This window comes from Dipodomys spectabilis, unplaced genomic scaffold, assembly GCF_019054845.1.
Source record: "Dipodomys spectabilis isolate Male_0828 unplaced genomic scaffold, ASM1905484v1 ptg000234l, whole genome shotgun sequence".
Classification (NCBI taxonomy): Eukaryota; Metazoa; Chordata; class Mammalia; order Rodentia; family Heteromyidae; genus Dipodomys; species Dipodomys spectabilis.
The window spans coordinates 16,838,849-16,855,302 of NW_024870911.1; the positions used below are offsets into that span (position 1 = coordinate 16,838,849).

Consider the following 16,454-nt stretch of genomic DNA (forward strand, 5'->3'; position numbering starts at 1 on the left):
AGGGTTAAATTATGTATGTATGAATGTATGTCTGTATGTATTTGTGCCAGTTCTGGGTTTGAACTCAGGGCCTGGGTGCTGTCCCTTAGCTTTCTTGCTCAAGGCTACCACTTGAAGTACAGCTCTGCTTCTGGCCTTTTTGGTGATTATAACTAGAGATAAGAGTCTTAAGGACTTTCTTTCCTGGGTTGGCTTCAAACCATAATCCTCAGATTTCAGCCTCCTGAGTAGCTAGGATTACAGGTATGAGCCACCCAAGTCTGGCTTTTTTTTTTTTTTTTTTTTTGGTTATGGGGCTTGAACTCAGCCTGGGCACTGTCCCTGAGCTCTTCAGCTCAAGGCAGTCGCCCTACCACTTAGTCACAGCACCACTTCTGGTTTTCTGGTGGTTAATTGGAGATAAGACTCACAGACTTTCCTGCCTGGGCTGGCTTTGAACCATAGTCCTCTGATCTCAGCCTTCTGAGTAGCTAGAATTATAGATATGAGCCACCGGTGCCCAGTTTACAAGGTTATTATTTTTTTTACATGCATTGTGTTTTGAATTTTAGGCTCAACTATGAGGAAGGGGAAAGAAACTAATTTAAATTTCTTTGAACTATGCAAATTTATTTTCTGCATACTGTACACACACACAGAACATAGTTTTTTCTTCTTTCTTTTTCTCTCTTTCTTCTCTCCCTTCCTTCCTTCCTTCCTTCCTTCCTTCCTTCCTTCCTTCCTTCCTTCCTTCCTTCCTTCCTTCCTTCCTTCCTTCCTTCCTTCCTTCCTTCCTTCCTTCCTCCCTTCCTCCCTTCCTTCCTTCCTTCCCTTCCTCCCTCCCTCCCCACCTCCCTCCTTCCATCCCTCCCTCCCTCCCTCCCTCCCTTCCTCCCTCCCTCCCTCCCTCCCTCCCTCCTTCCTTCATTCCTTCCTTCCTTCCTTTCTTTGCTAGGGATTGAACCCAGGGCCTCTTGCATGCTGAACAAGTACTCTACTATTGACCCACATCCCTATCACCTAGAATTCTTTAAAGATAAACTTCCACCATGTATTTTATAATAACAATGACAAAAAGTCACAGAAGAAACAAGTCACTGGGCTGGGAAGGTGGCTCAGTAGTAGAGTGATTGCCTTGCATGCATGACGCCCTGGGTTCGATTCCTCAGCACCACATAAGCAAAAAGAAAAAAGCCAGAAGTGGCGCTGTGGCTCGGGACAGCGCCCAGGCCCAGATTTCAGGCCCCATGACTGGACCCCCCCCCCCCCCCCCCCCAAAAAAAAAAAGTCACTATAAACAAGCAGTAGGAACAACTGACTCAGAACTATAGAAGATTTAGGTATTGTAATAGTTTTTTGGTGCTGCTGAGAATTAAGTCCAGGACCTTGTGCATGATTGACACAATCTTTACCCTTTGAGCTATACCCTGATGGGTATTAGAAATAGTGAATACCCACACAGAGCTGGCAATCTCCCTGATTTGAATAGACAAAAGAATTTTGTAGGGGGAGAACAGATAATCCTCAATGATAGTCTGTTCCATAAAACTTATCATAATTTGAAACTATTCTAAGTGAAATTGGCATTTAGTATACCTAACCTAGCAAATACTGTAATTTAGCAGCAGAGTACACTCTATAAAGCTTTGGTTGTTTATCCTTTGATCACATGGCTGACTGGGAGTTGTTCCTCTCTGTTGTTCATTGTCACCACCCAGCATTGCATAATAATATTTTGCCACATGCCAGTAGTCTGGGAAAATATCAAAATTCCAATTATGGGCTGGGAAGGTGGCTCAGTGGTAGAGTGCTTGCCTTGCATGCATGAGGCCCTGGGTTCGATTCCTCAGCACCACATAAACAGAAAAAGCTGAAAGTGGTGCCGTAATTCAAACGGTAGAGCGCTAGCCTTGAGCTGAAGAGCTGAGGGACAGCGCCCAGGCCCAGAGTTCAGGCCCCATGACTGACAAACAAAAGAAAAAAAATTCAATTATGATTTCTACTGAGTCCTCCGTCTGTCCGTCCGTCCGTCCGTCCGTCCGTCCGTCCGTCCGTCCGTCCGTCCGTCTCTCCCTCCCTCCCTCCCTCCCTCCCTCCCTCCCTTCCTTCCTTCCTGAAGTACTGGGATTTGAACTCAGGTCTTTGCAGTTGCTAGGCAGGTGTCTACAACTTGAACCACAGCTCCAACCCTTTTCTTTTGGGGGGGTGGGTATTGGTACTTGAACTTAGAGCCTGAGCATTGTTCCTGGGCTTTTTAGCTCAAAGCTAGTGTCCTACCACTTGAGTCACAATTTCACTTCTGGCTTTTTGGTAGTTAATTGGAGATAAAAGTCTCATGGACTTTTCTGCCTGAACTGGCTTTGAATCAGAATCCTCAGATCTCAGTCTCCTGAGTAGCTAGGATTACAGGCATGAGCTATCAGTGCCTGGCTCTAGCCCTTTTTGATCTGGTTAATTGTGTATGTAAAATCAGAGAGAGAAAAAAAGACAGAGACAGAGCTACAACATTCTCAACAATAGCCTGAAAATGTTACAGTCATAAAACTTCAACCCAGGACAGCTGTCACACAGGTGAACCCAGCAGAGCCATGGGGACAGGGCTTCCTGAGGCCTTGAGGGCCCAGTTCCTCTCCAGTATTTCCAGAAGGCAGCATGTGAAGGCAGACTATTCCAGAGTTTAAGATTTAATGGCCAGGTGCCATTGGCTCAGGCCTGTAATCCTACTCAGGTGGCTGAGATCTGAGGATCACCCAGGCTGGGTGCCAATGGCTTGCACCTGTAATCTTTGCTACTCAGGAGATCTGAATATCTGAGGATCTCTGGAACTGTTGCTCTGTTTTGATGTGCTTGTTTGTTTTATGCTAGTATCAGGGCTTAAATTCAGGGCGTGAGCACTGTCACTTAGCATTTTATTTTTTTAATTAAAAATTTTTTTTCACCAGTCCTGGGGCTTGAACTCAGGGCCTGGACACTGAACCTGAGCTTCTTTTGCTCAAGGCTAGCACACTACCACTTGAGCCACAGCACCACTTTTCTGTTTACATATTAGTGAGGAATCAAACTCAGGGCTTCATGTATGCTAGGCAAATACTCTATCACTAAGCCACATTCCCAGCCCTCTTAGCTTTTTCTACTCAAGGCTAGCGCTTTACCACTTGAGCTACAGATCTACTTCCAGCTTTTGGCTGCTTAACTAGAAATGGCTCATGGATTTTTCCTACCTAGACTGGCTTTGAGCCTCGATCCTCAGATTGAGGATAAAGTCAAATAAGCAGACAAAGAAGAAAGCACACACACTCCCATACCCATATGTATATAAAATTATGTTTTATATGTATTCCCTTATATGTATATATATATGGGAACCAAGGTGTAATAGACTGAACTGTTTACCCCTCTTCCTCAAATTCATATATGTTAAAGCCCTAATGCTCAGTACCTTATAATACGGTTGTATTTACAAGTAAGATCTTTGGAAAGAGAAATTAAAATGAGGGTATTCAAGTAGGCTCCCATCTAATATTATTGATATACTTAGAAGAAGACAGCCATTTGAATACCAAGAAGAAAATTGTCAGGAGAAGCCAGATCTGTTGACTTCACGATCATGGACTTTTAGCATCCAGAACTGAAAGAATAAGACTAGATGAATTTACTATATATTTTAATATATATACTTATATACAAGATTAGAATACCAGCAACCTTTTCATTTAGAATCATTGCAAATCACAGAAATGTTAAAACTAAAGTGCCAAATGCAAAAAAACAGTCAACCTAAAATTCTGTTTGCAGTGAAAACACCTTTCAGAATTGGAGGAAACAGATCAGAATGGACAAATCTCTAGAGGCACAAAGTGTATTAATAGTTGACTTAGGGCTGAGAATTGGGCAAAAATAGTAAGAGTATGAACTAATGAGTACAAATGTCTTTGGGGAATGATAAAAATGTTCCAAAATTGAATTTGGAAGAGAAGCATAACTCTGAATATACTAAAAGTTGTACATTTTTTGAGGGTAGGGTAATGGGGTCTAAACTCAGGGCCTCACATTTACTAGGCAAGTGCTCTGCCACTTGAACCACACTACCAGCCCTTTTTGCTTTTAGATAGGGCCTCCTTTTTTTGGGGGGGGCGGTCTGAGATTGGGCTTGGACCACAATCATACTTTTGCTTCCCCAGTAGCTGGATTATAGGTATAAGCCTCCATGCTCAGCCTGAATGGGTAAATTTATATGGCAAATGCTATGTGTGTGTGTGTGTGTGTGTGTGTGTGTGTGTGTGTGTGTGTGTGTGTGTGTGTGTGTGTGTGTGTGTGTGTGTGTGCATGCGTGTGGTACTAGGGTTTGAACTCAAGAGTTGGTACTTGTCAGGCTCCATCACATGAGCAATTCTCCAGCCCTTTTTATTTTTATTGTTGTTCAAATAGTGTCTCATGTTTATACTATGGTTGTACTGGACTTTAATCCTTCTATTCATACTTCCCATATAGGTGAGATGACATGTACTCCATTGTACCCTGCTTTTTATTAAGTTGGGGTTCATGGAAATTTTGCCCATATTGGCTTTGAACTCAACTCAGTCATTCTGCTCTTTACTTCATGAGTACCCAAGTTTCAGATGTGTGTTGCTATGCTGCCTTCTTTTTTTTTTTTTTTTAAGGCAGAGACTCACTACACAGTCCAGGCTGGTCTGGAACTCAAAATCCTTCTCATTGTTGGGATTATACCACCATGTATCAGTTAAAACTATAGATGATGGCATTAACTCAGGGGCCCTGGGCATGAAACTAATTAAATGAGTCTCATGTTTAAGGGTTTTGATGTTGGAAAAACGATGTTTGATCACATTGCACAAGATTTATTGCCAACCAGTTCAAAGAATGTTGAGAGATGTCTTCAATAAGACTGGACATCCAGCCAGGTGCCCAGTGGCTCATGCCTGTAATCCTAGCTACTCAGGAGACAGAGATCTGAGGATTGCTGTTCAAAGCAGGAAAGTCCGTGAGACCCTTATTTCCAGTTATCCACGAGAAAACTGGAAGTGGTGTTGTGGCTCAAGTGGTCGGGCGCTAGCCTTGAGCTGAAAAATTCAGGGACAGTGCCCAGACCCAGAGTTCAAGCCCCATGACTGACAAAAAAAAAAAAAAAAAGGCTAGACATCCAAATTGGAATATCATACAGGAGCTGGCTTTAGTGCTCTATCTTAATGAGCTAATGGAAAAAATAAAAGTTATTGATACAGTAGTGCATACATGTAAGATTGTTATTCTTCCTTACCATTAAAGATTTATAAACACACAGGAATAACTTTGAATCGTTCATATGAAAGTTTCATCATTTATTATTATTTCTATGGTTAACTTATCTCCATATTTTTCACCAGTATAACTTATGAACATTTTAATATATAATTGTGTTGTGTATTTTTAGTTATTGAAGACTAGAATTTCAATAAAAAACATTTAAAGCTGAGTGTAACTGAATCTTAGCACCAGGTACTGAGATAGGAGCTCTGCCAGTTGAGCTACAGCCACAGCCCTTTTTCTTTATTATTTCAGATTGGGTCTCACATTTTTTTTGTCTATACTGAGATAATCCGTTTTGCAATTCCTGCATAGCTGGTATGACAGATAGGTACCACCTATCTCACTAACTTTCTTCCTGGGCTGGTCTCAAATCATGATCCTTCTGATCTGTGCATCTCAAGTAGCTACAAATAAAAGTGTAACCTGCTTTGAATGGACTTTTTTTTTTTTTTTTAATGTTTGATACTGGATCTTGTTAGGATAGTTCAGGAGGCTGGCCTCCTGAACTCAATTTCCTGCCTTGGCCTTCCAAGTGCCAGTATTACAGACCTGTATGCCTGGCTAAGAACCAAACTGTTATTCAGAGTGACTATACCACTAAATATGATATCTTAATTTAATCCATGGTATTTTATATTTAAGTCTTCTGATCATTTTCAGATACTGTACTTTTCTTACTACTGAGGGTTTTTTTGTTTATTGTTAATTGTTTTTATTTTTGAAATAGTCCTATTATGCTTAAGAGAGGGGAATTGGGAAAATAACTCCATTTGCAGTATTCTCAAAAAACAAAACAAAACAATTGGGAATAAACCTAACCAAGGAAGCAAAAGACCTTTAAAACAAAAACTGAAAATTTGAAGAAATAAATTAGAGATGATATCAGGAAATGGAAATACCTTCCATGTTCGTAGAACTAATAGAACTAATATTGTGAAAATGACCATATTGCCAAAAATGACCTACAAATTTAACGTAGTCCTCATTAAAATCCCAGTGACATTCTTTACCAAGATAGAGAAAACAATCCAAAAATTCATATGGAACAACAAAAGGCCTCAAATGGCCAAAGCAATTCTAGGCAAAAAAACACAATCCCAGTGGTATCACAATCCCAGACCTCAAACTCTACTATAGAGCTGTAACACCAAAAGCACAAAAATAGACCTGAAGATCAATAGAACAGACTAGAAGAAATAAACAGACCAGAAATAAAATCATGTACTTACAGTTATCTGATATTTGATAAGGGAACCAAAGATAAATGGTGGACAACAGCCTCTTCAATAATTTATGTTGGGAAAACTGGGCATCCATATTCAGAAAACTAAAAGTGGATCCCTGTTTGTCATTATTTTTTTAATTAACAGCATTACAGAGCAGAACTTTAAAATTTTGATAGGGTCCAATTTTTCTTTTGCTCTATTTTATCTTTTGCACTAATATTGATGCAAAGTGGATCGAAGATCTCAACGTCAGACCTGAAAGTTTGAAATTACTGCAAGAAGGAATAGGAGAAACACTAGAACTTATAAGCATAGATGGAAACTTTTTGAGAAGAGTTCCAGGGGGCACAACAGATAGGAGAGAGACTTGACAAATGGGATTACATCAAAATAAAAAGTTTCTGCACAGCAAAGGTTATAGTTGATAAACTAGAAAGCCAACAGACCGAGAAAATTTTTTTACCAGCAATATATCTGACAAAGGCCTAATACGCAAAGAAACTCAAGAAAGTAATTCCTCCCAAACATAATAAACCAATCCCTATATGGGCAAAGGAGCTAAGGAGAGACTTCTCAGAAAAAGAGTAAAGAATGGCAAATAAATATATGAGGAAATGCTCATCATCCTTGGCCATAAAGGAAATGCAAATTGAAACAACTTTGAGATTCCATCTTATCCCAGTTAGACTGGCCAACATCATGAATTTGAACAACAACAAATACTGGCGGGCATGTGGAGAAAAAGGAACCCTATTCCACTATTGGTGGGAATGTAAACTAGTGTACCACTCTGGAAAGCAGTCTGGAGGTTCCTCAAAAAACTAAATGTAGATCTACCCAACAACCCTGCCATACCACTCCTGGGCATCTACCCAGAACATCACATGCCAGGATACTATAAAGACACTTGCACATCCATGTTCATTGTTGCACTGTTCACTATACCTAAGTTATAGAAACAGCCCAGATGTCCTACAATAGTTGAGTGGATCAAAAAATGTGGTGCTTATACACAAAGGAATTTTACACAGCCATTAGAAAGGAAAATATATCATTTGCAGGGAAAGGGATGGACTTAGAACAAATCATGTTAAGTGAGGTAAGTCAAGCTCAGAGAGACAAATGGCTTTCTCTCATGAGAAAGCTAGATCTAAAATACATTGGGATATGATAAATTATATAGATCTCAAGACATTCACACACAGTAAGACTAAAGGACAATACTCTTAGGATAGGAACTCAGAGATGCAATGCCACTCTACCTCTGATCATATAAAATCATATTTTTTGAAATGAGCTCCAGGAAGTGGAAACAAAGGTTTAGTTTTTTCTTTTGTCTTGATTGTTCGTTTATCTGTCTTTGGCCAGGCAAGGGGAGGCAGACTAAAAGTGAACAAAGGCAGCAGCGGTACTCAGTATACACTGTTGAAAATGAACTATACAACTTGTAGGCAGGGATAGGAGGGAAAAACTGGGAGAGAGAAAGAAGGGGTGACATTCTAAAAAGAAATGTACTCATGAGCTGGGTGCCAGTGGCTCACGCCTGTAGTCCTAGCTGTTCAGGAAGCTGAGATCTGTGGATTGTGGTTCAGTGCCAACCTGGGCAGTAAAGTCTATGAGACTCATCTTCAATAAACCACTCAAAAAGTTGGAAGTGGTGCTGTGGCTCAAATGGTAGAGTGCTGGCCTTGAGCTGAAGAGCTCAGGGACAGCACCCAAGCCCCAGGACCACCACCACCAACAGTAACAAAAGAAATGTACTCATTATTTATGAAATGATAACCCTCTATACATTACCCTTATGATAACAATTTAAGATTTTTAATAAAAAGTATTTGCTTACGGCGGCTGGGAATGTGGCTTAGTGGTAGAGTGCTTGCCTAGCATGCATGAAGCCCTGGGTTTGATTCCTCAATACCACATAAACAGAAAAAGCCCGAAGTGGTGCTGTGGCTCAAGTGGTAGAGCCAGGGGGCACAGAGAGGCTCAACGACAGCCCAGGCCCTGAGTTCAAGCCCCAGGACCGGCACCAAAAAAATTATTTGCTTATTCTTAGATCATAAAGATTTACTCCTGTGCTTTCTTCTAAACTCATTGGAGTTTCACATTTTACTTTATTTATTGAGACTCCTGTCTCAAACTTATCATCCTTATGTCTTGTCCTCCCAACTGCTAGGATTACCACATCTTATTTTACATTTTGTTGTTGTTGGTGGTGGTGGTCATGGTACTTGAACTCAGGGCCTAGCCACTGCCCCTGAGCTTTTTTTCTGCTCAAGACTAGCACTCTACCACTTTGAGCCACTGGGCCACTTCTTATTTTCTGATGGTTAATTGGAGATTCAGAGTCTCATGGACTTTCCTGCCTAGGTTAGCTTTCAACCTCAATCTTCAGATCTCAGCCTCCTGATTAGCTAGAATTATAGGAGTGAACCACCAATGCCAGCATTAATATATTTTCTAGTTTGAGTTTTTTTGTTTTTTATTTTGTTGTTGTTTTCCATGTATACAATAGGAACAGTGAATAGCAACCATTTATTTCCTCCTTACCTATCTTAGGCTTTAGGTTTCTTTTTCTTGGCTTACTGCATTGACTGGGACTTCTAAGTATAATGTTGAATATGAGTATTAGTAATGGATACCCTTGACTGGTTTCTGATCTTAGTGGAAAAACATTTAATTTTCAGTCTTGTTTTAGTTGCCCTTTCCTTCTGTTCCTACTTTTTGTGCATCTTTATTATAGATGGGTATTGAATTTTCTCAAATGTTTTTTCTGTCATATAAGTAATCATGTGATTTTTTTTTTCTTTAGCTTCAATATGGGAATTGCATTGTGTTTGAAAATTTAAATCAGCCTTGCGTTTTCAAGACAAACCCCATTGGTTATAATGTTTTGTCCTTTTTATTTATCATAGCATTCAGTTTCCTAGTATTTTGATGGAGACATTTAGTAGCTATGTTCATGAGGATATTGGCCTGCAGTTTTCTTATGTTTGCCTAGTTTTAGTATTAGAGTGATTTAAACCTCATTAGGTTGGGAAGTATTTCTTTCTCTTCTGTTTTCCAAAGAGATTGTAGACATTTAGCATTTATATTCTTTTAAGTATGTGCCACAATTCGCCAGAGTAATCATCTGTATGTGTAGGTTTATTTGTTAATATATCTTAGGTAACTTTGATAGTTTTTGATTTTAAAAGAAATTGTCCATTTCAACTCGGTGGTTGAATTTATGTGTGTGGAATTGCATGATATGATACTCCCTTATCTTTTTAATGTCTATAAGATCCTTAGTGAAAATGTTTTTTCATATCTGTTATTAGGAATGTATACTTTCTGTTTTATCAGTTGTATTAGTTGTGCCCCCCAGACCTCAGAACAATTTAAAGGAGGAAGATTTACTTTATCCTGGTTTCAGAGATTTTATCCATCATTGCAGAGACAGCTCCCATGCTCTGAGTTCAGGCCCCAGGACTGGCATACACACACAAAAATATATGCTTATAAACTAGAGGTGTAACTCAAGTGGTAGGATTCCATTATGAATAAAAAAGAAAACATGAGACCTTGAATTCAAGCTCTGATACCAGCTCAGGAAAAACAAAATGTAGTATTTCATCTTCACAGGAGGATATTTTCTCTGAATGTAAAATTTTGTATTTTAATAAGGTCTCACTATATAGTCCAAGGTAGCTTCAAACCTAACATATAGTTCAGGTTAGCCTTGAACTTGGGATCCTTCTGCCTATGCCCTAAGGGTGCTGGAATTATAGGTTTGTGATGCCATATATAGGAATGGATCATTATATCTAGCCTATCTTGAATGGTTGAGCCTCTTAAATCTACTGATATTTCTTTTTGTCAAATTTTTGGAGTTTTCAGTCATTAATTCTTCAGATATTTTACCACACTACACTCATTTTCTTTTTTTTTCTTTTTTGGTGCTGTTGCTTGCACATGAGAAATTCAAGCTTTCTTCTACTAAGGTATATCTCTGTGTGCGCGTCTTGTTAGTTTAGAGGTGGGGGAGATAAGGTTTCATTTTGTTGGTCAGGCTGACTTCAGACTGGGTTTTGTTTAAATCTATAGGATTTTCTATGAGTGAATGTTGACTTTTATCAGATATTCAACCCATTAGGTTCAGCTTAGAAGTTCTGTTCAGCCTTCTTTGGATGGTGATTCTAAAGTCACCATCCAATGACTAAAGTCATTTCAGTTTTTAAAAGGCTTTGTAGTATAGATCTATGCATGTGCACCACCAACTATCTTGTCAGGAACTCATCTAGAATAGCTGGAAGTTTGTCTTATAGTTCAGAATATTGTATATGTCAGGAGTTTTTTTTAGGTATGAAGTTATCATGAGAACATTTTAAAGCTAAAAAGTTATACACATGCATACAGATACATATATATTAATGTTATATGAAATCTATGTAATTATTTGTACTATTCTTTTAACCTCTCTATTATTAGAAACTGTTCAAGCAAAAAGTTGTAGGTCACAAAGAAATGTAGTGCAAGGGCAGGCACTGGCTTCTCATGCTTATAATCTTACCTACTCAGAAGGCTGAGATCTGAGGATTGTGGTTCAAAGCCAGCTGGGGCAGGAAAAGTCTATTGAGACTTATCTCCAATTAACTACCAAAAAGCTGGAAGTGGAGCTGTGGCTCAGGTGGTAGAGTGCTAGTCTTGAGCAAAAAAAACCTCAGGGGCAGCACCTAGGCCTTGAGTTTAAGCCCTGGGACTAGCACCCCCCCCTCCAAAAAAAAAAAAAAAAAAAAACAGAAAGGAATAAAGAAAGAATGAAAAGAAACATAGGTTAAAAAATTGTCATCACCAATGGCCTCTAATCTCATTAAGTACCAAAGCCAGATTTCTTTCAGTGTTCTATTTGGCCTTGTACTCCTAATGGCTTGTCATCTCACTTAGAATAAAAGCCAGAGTCTCTTTTTGTCTTTAGAATGACTTTTAATGATCTGTCTCACAGTCCTAGAGTTTATCAAAGTGCCTAGTCCATAGTAAGAACACAGACACATAACAAGTATGTGTTTGAATGAATGGGTACATGAGTCTGTGATCGGGTCACTGCTTTCTTCAAGTTACCTGGGTTTTAACTTGTTATTTTATGCTATTGCAAACCTATAATATTTATCAATTCCTACTGTAGTAGTTATTATAACTACTCTTCCTTGGACATTTAAAAATTAGGACCCAAAAAGAAAAATTAAGACCTGAAGCTGGAGGAATAACTCAGTCAGAGCACATGCTCAGCCTATGCATGGTCCTGGGTTTAGTCCCTACCACCCAAGGAAAAAAAGAAAATTAAAAAAAAATCTGAGTCATGTTTATCTTTGTCATTCTAGAGTTGCTCATATTCCAGATTATTACTCTTGTCTTTTAATCTCCTTTGAATCACTTCTTTTAATTTATTTATTCTTAGACCTTTATACTTGTTATTCTTTCAATTCTGTTTGTAAGGTGCTTTTCTGGTTTTCCTGTTACCTCATTTTTTAGCCAAAATCTTCTTCCCCTTCTTTGAGGGCAAAAATTGAAGGAGGAATAGATAGCTACTGCTATTTTATGCTGCCTACCTTCTGCCCCAAAATGAAAATTTATTTTACTAAATATAGCTTGCTGGAGAGAAAATCTTATTTAACAAGTTTTAGTCTTCATTTTACATTTCTGAAGTTGAGCCCTGTAGCTTTTAGGCAATGACCGTTTGTCTGGCCTCAATTATTTTGCAGGTGAAGAAAAGGCAAAATAAATTTAAAGGTGAACTTTTAATCCAATACATATTCCCAAATCCCACTAAAGTGGCTATTTTGGCATCTGAACATCAGCAGCAGAAAGGAGTTGTTGCTGTATCTTTAAAAGCTATCCTCAGCACAGTGTGGAGGCAGGCTTACCACTGAAATACTTGAATGAGAGAAAGAAGAGGTGGTGGGAGGAAATGCTCTTGCAGCCTCTCTCTGTGTGTGTGTGTGAGAGAGAGAGGGGGGGGTGCTAGTGTGACTGTTGGCAGAGCTCTGGGTGACATCTCTCAGAACAGCTGGGCCATGGTCTGCTTTAGAGCTGCTTGTCAGAGCAGTTAGCTTGCTGGAGACGCAGCAGCAAGGATCAGTAGCATTTCATTCAAGGGTAAAGGGTGGGGAGGGGGGGGGGAAATGGATGGGGCTTGTGGGCGGGGGAAGGGAGAAAGGCACAGGTTTCCCAGAAGGAATTCTTCCGGCAAAATTCCGGCATAACAGATCCTTGCAATGAGGTGTCTCCATTAATAATGTGAGCTCATGGTATAAATGCAGATCGTCTGGGGTGAGTTTGGGATAATTTTCTTTTATTAAATAAAAGTCCTTGAACTTCATAGGTCAAGCAGGGAGAGGCTACAAAGATTGATATCATTTCTATCTTGATTGGTTTAGCTGTACAATATACACTAAAGAAATTAGGGAAATTTCAAGTGTTGAATTTTATGATAATTATGGGGGCATTTGTTTGCCATTTTTTAATCTTTAAAATATTTTAAAAATTAGGTTTGCTAGACTTTTATTCTATTCAGATTCTAACTCTCCTGTGGCTATTTCAAACAGTGGTTCATTCAGATTTAGTTTGAGAACAGTGGTGATTTCTGTTCTCTGGTGATGCTGTTGACGCACATTGCAGGAAGCAGGGAATCCCCTATAAATATCCTTCACTGTGTCATTCCTCAGCTATCTACACTCAGCTGGTGAATATGCCTCTCTGTCTTATGTCTTTATGTAACTGTTCCCTGTCTTTAAATGTGATATAAAGAAATATATTGCCTTTATTGTGTTTAGGGGTGCTTTGTGATTATAAACATACTTGGAGAGATTTGTTTGATCTTTGTACTAAAAATACCTTTTGATGTATTCAGGTTGTTATATGAATTTCTTTTAGTGTTACCATTGCTTATTTTGGATTACTTGTTTGTTTGTTTCTTTTAATTGGCTTATTTTTGTGTGAGGGCTTTGGTTTCTAAAGAGTGCGAAGATGGGATTCCCTCTACCTCCAGTGACGTATGATTTTGTTTGCAGTCTTTTTCTTCTGAGAGGGAGGGGACGAGAGAAGGAAGAAGAAAAATCCATCTGAAGCGGTGCGTTCTCCTTTATGACTTGATGATAACTGGGTACCATTAAATAGAGCCGAAGCTAAAGTGGGATGTTTTAATGATAGGGGTGCTACTGTGTTTGTTCCTTTTTAAAATAGACTGAGACCAAAGTGAGGACTGCTGAAGCAGGGTGCCTGAATTAACCCTGTAAATTCTGCTGTTAATGATTTTTACCTAACTGCCTTTTCTAAGTAGGGAAAGAAAGAGGGTTCTTTCTTTCTAAAACCTAATAATTTTATGTTGAATTTGGCAGTTTAGAATTTTTCTGCCTTATTTGTACTGTCCCTGATCAAGCAGTTTGTATGCTGTTTTTCAGACCTCAAAAATAGGTAGTTATATAAAAGTCCTTGTCTGTGTAGTTTAGAATACATTCTAATTTTGAATGTATGTAGCTAAAGCAGAGCTTAGGAAACAATTGCTAGATGTATTCCTAGGTGTGGTCATGGCAGTCCAGCCTATCCTTTTTTGGATTCAGTGTTTAGGTTTCCAGTTCCTTTTATGCATCTCCATTTTAATACTGCTGGTCTTTGGAGGGCTGCCTGTAGAGGTCAGGTTGAAATGCTCAGTAGAAGAGATCCTAGCAAAATTTAAAGAGTAACCTTTTATGTGAATAGCATATGTGGAGATATGTCTTTAAGAGCTTGCTGGTTTATTTTGTCTTCATTTTCTTTCCTGTTCTGTACTTCCACTTACTCTAAATTCTTTGTGTGAAGTGAAAAATATATTAATGTTTTAGATCATGAGTCTATGGGGGTTTGGTTATATTTATTACAAACAAATGTTTCAAACTAACAAAATCTCATTGGGGGGGGGGAGACAATAAAAAGGAAGATAATCCTAAAATTCTAGCATTTCAGATAGCATTCCAAAATAGTACACAATTTAGAAGTCTGTCAAAGACTGGAACTATAAGATTAAGAGAAATTCCATTGCATCTTTGCATTTTGATAGTGCAACAAATATGTGGATAATTTCTTGTTAGCTTTTCAGGAAACCCCTATGGTGGACACAACCCTTTTTAATCGTTGCTGGGAGACTGCTCTGACGTCACTGGGAGCAGTTCCCTGTCTGCAACTAGAACAGGAATAGCCTTTGAGGGGGGAAGAAAACTGCTGTAGAATTAAAAGATGGCAGTTTTGTTAACTTGGCTTTTCTTCTGTTTGGAGGTGAGTAGGACATATCTGAAAATCCTTGAGTGTTTCTGTCATTACCAAGGGAAAATTTACCAAAAGACCTTTTCCCCCCACAGATGAAAGTGCCTTCCTTTTAAATATTTGTTTTGTAACCATCAGAGTTTGGAAAAGGTCAAGGAAGGAAAGCTGCTAAAAGATACAGAGAAGCAAGATTAGTTGTTGTTGTTGTTTGGTCAGTCATGGGACTTGAACTCTGGGCCTGGGCTCTATCTCAGCTCTTCAGCTCAAGGCTCTACCACTTGAGCTGCAGAGCGACTTCTGGTTTTCTGGTGGTTTATTGGAGATAAGTGTTTCACGGACTTTCCTGCCCAGGCTGGCATAGAACCACAATCCTCAGATCTCATACTCCTGAGTAGCTAGGATTACAAATGTGAGCCACTGGCGCCTGGCTTTTTTTTTTTTTTTTTTAAATCTTTCATTTTCACTTTTTTTTGAGGGAGGAAAAAAACAGCAAAGAATTTTTTGCAAAAGATGTTTTACCATGAGTTTATTTAAATGTGATATCTGGGGCTGGGAAGGTGGCTCAGTGGTAGAACACTTGCCTTGCATGCCTGAGGCCCTGGGTTCGATTCCTCAGCACCATATAAGCAAAAAGAAAAAAGCCGGAAGTGGCGCTGTGGCTCAAGTGGTAGAGCACTGGCCTTGAGCTGAAGAGCTGAGGGACAGCGCCCAGGCCCAGAGTACAAGCCCCACGACTGGATCCCCCCAAAAATTGTGGATTAAATGTGATATCTGTTGGAAAGATATTCTGACAGCATTGATAAAGACCATTTTTGTGCCTAAAATTTACTGTATATATTTAATCTTCACTGATGTCTTCCTGTCATAGCTTTCTACTTCATTGTTATTTCATTTGTTTATAGTGTCCTTTTTTTTGAAAAAGCTTAGTGAGTAAATGCTTGGTCTCTAGAGGTCAAATCCTAGCTTTACCAATTGCTGATTGGGCAAGTTATTATACCTTTCCATTTCTCTCTCTGTTCAATGAGAATATTAGTAGTATCCATTTCCTAGGGTTAACTTGAGGATTAACATATGACGTGAAGGCCAGTGGTTAATCCTAGCTATTCAGGAAGTTGAGATTTGGGGAATGTCAGTGGGACATTGAGGCATTGCTGTAGTGATAGAGTACAATCCAAGCAAGAAACCGTAGCAACTTCAAGGTCCTGAGTTCAAACCAAAAAAAAAAGTTTTTATACACACACAGGTTTATATATTTATTATATATGATATAAAATCTGGGTATTTGGGTACAAGCCTGTAATTCCAGAAGAAAAGATGTTGAAGGTTGAGGCAGAACTATCCTCACTCAGTTCAAGGCCAGCTTAGAGAAAAGTATTCCTTAATATAAATCCTTTAAGATGATTTATGGGCCGGGAGCTAGTGGCTCACTCCTGTAATCCTAGCTACTCAGGAGGCTGAAATATGAGGATCTGGTTCAATGCCAGCCCAGGCAGGAAAGTTCGTGAGACATTTATCTCCAATAAACCACCAGAAAACCAGAAGTAGCCTCTGTGCCTCAAAGTGGTATAGTGTTAGCCTTGAGCTGAAGAGCTGAGGGACAGTGCCCAGGCCCAGAGTTCAAGCCCCATGACCGACTCTCCCCCCTGCAAAAAAAAAAGATGGTTT

At 39.2% G+C, this 16,454-nt stretch overlaps 1 protein-coding gene across 8 annotated transcripts in view; it reads left to right on the plus strand.

Moving 5' to 3' along the window:
* The window catches only part of R3hdm2 (R3H domain containing 2), a 138,409-nt gene that overhangs the window by 54,539 nt on the left and 67,416 nt on the right, over window positions 1-16,454 (plus strand). For 2 of the 8 annotated variants that reach the window (XM_042698702.1, XM_042698703.1), the window contains one exon: window positions 13,562-13,620. The exons of the other annotated variants lie outside the window; for them this stretch is intronic. The gene's annotated coding sequence lies outside the window, so the exon portion shown is untranslated. The remainder of the gene's footprint in view (window positions 1-13,561; window positions 13,621-16,454) is intronic. 8 annotated transcript variants of the gene reach the window in all.